This window comes from Dioscorea cayenensis, chromosome 18, assembly GCF_009730915.1.
Source record: "Dioscorea cayenensis subsp. rotundata cultivar TDr96_F1 chromosome 18, TDr96_F1_v2_PseudoChromosome.rev07_lg8_w22 25.fasta, whole genome shotgun sequence".
Lineage (NCBI taxonomy): Eukaryota > Viridiplantae > Streptophyta > Magnoliopsida > Dioscoreales > Dioscoreaceae > Dioscorea > Dioscorea cayenensis.
Genome location: NC_052488.1, coordinates 10,153,662 through 10,156,850, shown reverse-complemented (window position 1 = coordinate 10,156,850; position 3,189 = coordinate 10,153,662).

Sequence of the window (3,189 nt, the reverse complement as noted above, 5' to 3'; positions counted from 1 at the left end):
ATCACAATCGTAGGTAAATATTATTACCTACGAAAAAAAATCGTAGAACAAAACGTAGAGAACGGCCCGTAGGTAAAAGTATTTACCTACGATTTCCTATTTTCGTAGCCGAAACTTGGAATCTTTCTCTACGTTATTTTCATAGAGAAATGTAAACAATATTCGTGGCTAAATTAAAAAATCGTAGAGGGAAAAGATTATTGGCTACGAATAAAATTCTAGGCAATGGTGTCCTTATTTCTCTACGAAATTTAGTTACGCAAAATTTGTTGAGAATAGTGAATTTTTTTTGTTCCGTTATGCTTTATCTACGATAATTTTCGTAGAAAGTTTTGGGCTTTGTCTACGATTTTCAAGTTAGTAGTGAATTTATCTTATTTTATAATGCTTTAGCTACAATTATTTTTGCAGTCATTATTTAACAAATCATAGGCAATGGTTTAAATTTTCACTTCGATATCAAAAATTGTACTAATAATTCATTGTTAATATACATATTGAATTCAAAAGTATCCATTCCAAATATTAATTTGCAAACATTGAATCCAAGAATAAAATGTTCAACATAACCATTTGTCTACAATCATTCCAGAACCTAAGTTACCATCCAAATACAAAAGCATCAAAAGACCAAAGTATCAATGCTAAGTTGTGTCTTTGCCCTTGTACTATAAATGAAAATCATCCATGCGAATACGCGTCCCACTCCTTTGTCAAATCTCATTAACTTCCTGCATTAAATTATAAAATAAAATTGCTATATATATCATATATACTATTTCATAAAAAAAATAATCAAATCATAAATTTATATTTAATAGTTGCTCTCAAAATAACTTTCTTATCCAAGCAAAAAGAAGTAAATGCCAAAAATTAGAAACCTGAAAAAAATTACAGCAACCATATAATGATTAAACTTGGTGATTACCTTGTTCATCTCCACTACACGATAAATAAAAAATGCCAAATAAAAACCTTATTAAGTCGCATCATAATGTAATAAACATAATCATATAATGTTATAACTCCTTTGATGATTTTCATCAAGTCATAACACCTTGTAAACTAGTGTACTCAACCATCATCGATCAAGAGAAAATTCATCAGTGAAAGCTTTCAAATAAAAAAAAATAATATCTTTCATTCCTCAAAAAGAATTATAATATGGTATCAATTATCCTTGATCAATAACTTCTCAATATTTACATTAAGAAGAAAAAGCATATTCCTGTTATCGATTATCTTTAGGTCCAGTAATAATGTAGTAAGAATTATGTACACACTAATAAAATTCCAATGGTTACGCCATTTGTATTCTGTATGTATCAGTAAGAGTCTCATGGTATCATATTGCAGGGCATCATTTTATACCATTGAAGTACTAAACTTTTGCTCAAAAAGGTGACTCAAAAGGAAAATTAGTAGTACATAAACTCTAGCGAGAGCCACCGATTCAGGGCATAAAAATCATGAACATACTTACCCAACTTTTCATGACAAATTGGCAAATGAGAAATGTGAAGAATTCAATTGTTGTACATTAGGAAAGAAACAAATGTGATTCTTATTGATGTTTTGCAATCAATTAATATATTTTTTTTCTAAATCCCCAAATTGAACCTACAACTCATTTGTGTTGAAAAAGATCCTAACAAATTAACTTCAAACATAATTAAAATAATATCTAAATTATAACTTCATTAGGTGCAATATTTCTGGCCAAAACCATATACAACAAATGAAAAATGTACAAGTTTTCAGTGATGAAGATAACACCATGCAGGTATTTAATTGACATCTTATATTCAACATATAACATTTGTATTATACATAATGCTGTAACTATGTAATACAATATATCACCATTTTTGGATTATGAGAATAAACATTTGGAGATAGATAGTTGACACCCCATTTCTCATCGTTTGGTTATTTACAGAATACTATGTGTCATATATATATATATATATATATGTGATTCAACAAAATTGTTACTCTATTAGAGATAGTCTTTAGACAAGTTCATCGTCTTCCAACTCAAAGAGCCAACATATATTCATGCTTTTAGCTATTTTGTACGATTCTTAGCCAAAATTTAAATTCCTATTCTCTATGATATGTTTCATAGACAAAATCCATTTTTACACCGCAAAAAAAATTGTAGCAATTAGAAATAATTCGTAGTATTTGGTTTTCTAGTGTTTGGAATTGTTTGGTGCCTCAAAGCATTTTTTTATTTCCCTACGAAAAGTGTTATTGTTCCCTACGCTTTTTGTTGTAGATAAATTTATAATTTGTTGGTACATGTTACAAAATGAAAAACATTTTTAGCTACGTTTTACAATTCGTGGTGAAAACTAGAAGAACTTTTCGCTACGATCTATTTCGTAGACAAAAAATCTTTGTTTTACCTACAAAAAAAAACGTAGTTACTCGAAATCATTCGTAGGCCTTCGTCTTCCCGCGGATAGGAAACCTTTGGCGCCTCAGAATGTTTGTTTTGCCCTACTGAAAATATATAAATCATAGACAATACAACATATTTAACTACGAAATTTACTATGTAGCTATAAACAACGTAGAGAATAGTCAAATTTCTTGTAGTATATATATATATATATATCAATTATTAATAATAGTTTTTGCTTCATTTTGAGCCTTTCATTTCCCTTCTCTCCTTGATAATATATACATCTTTTACTTTTATGGTACACCATCACATGGAGGCAAGTATTTAATCTTGTTCCTTTTTTTCCTTGATACTATGACTTATTTAATGATTATTTTCTTTAAATATAGAATGCATTTAATTTTGTTTGTAATCTATATACTGAAAAAGGCTTTAGTGTTTTTATTACTTTATTAGAGTCAGAGAGTCCTTGGCCTTTTTTGTTTAGTGCTTTTCTTATCATAGTTAGGGGTGGCAATAATTTGTCCGGACCCGCCAGCCCGGTTTTGTCCGGCCCGGAATAAAAAGGGTTTGGACATAAGGTTTGCAAATGCGGGCCGGGTCCGGACATGGCTTGGTTGTCCGGATTTAAATCCGGGCCGGGTCTGGACATAGAAATTCGGACAACCGGGCTCTTTTAACCCCTAAAACTTTAAAAGCCCACAACCTTAGGCCCATTTGTTTTAAGCCCATTCTTCTAAAAACTTTAAACATCTATTGTTTTTTCTATTAAGACTTAG